The sequence below is a fragment of the Syngnathus scovelli genome, unplaced genomic scaffold (assembly GCF_024217435.2).
Source record: "Syngnathus scovelli strain Florida unplaced genomic scaffold, RoL_Ssco_1.2 HiC_scaffold_375, whole genome shotgun sequence".
NCBI lineage: Eukaryota > Metazoa > Chordata > Actinopteri > Syngnathiformes > Syngnathidae > Syngnathus > Syngnathus scovelli.
This window is the reverse complement of record NW_026061472.1, coordinates 22,501-22,834: the sequence shown is the minus strand read 5'-3', so window position 1 is coordinate 22,834 and position 334 is coordinate 22,501.

Genomic DNA, 334 nt, shown 5'->3' with positions numbered 1-334 from the left:
TGGCGGTCGGCTGGTGGCGGTCGGGGATGGCGCTTGGGGATGGTGGCTGTCGCCTTGTGGCGGTCGGCTGGTGGCGGTCGGGGGGTGGCGGTCGGGGATGGTGGCTGTCGCCTTGTGGCGGTCGGCGGTGGTGGTTTGGGACCGGCGTCCGGCGCAAAGTGCGTGTTGCGCGGGCCGGAGAAAATTTAGGCCAGGGGCCCGCCGCTGGAGAAATTTTTAGGTACCAGGGGTGGATTTTTTTTTGTCACCGCAGGAGGGGGACGTTGCCTCCGTCCGTGTCCGACGGAAAGTGCGTGTTGCGCGGGCCGGAGGAAGTTTAGGCCAGGGGCCCGCC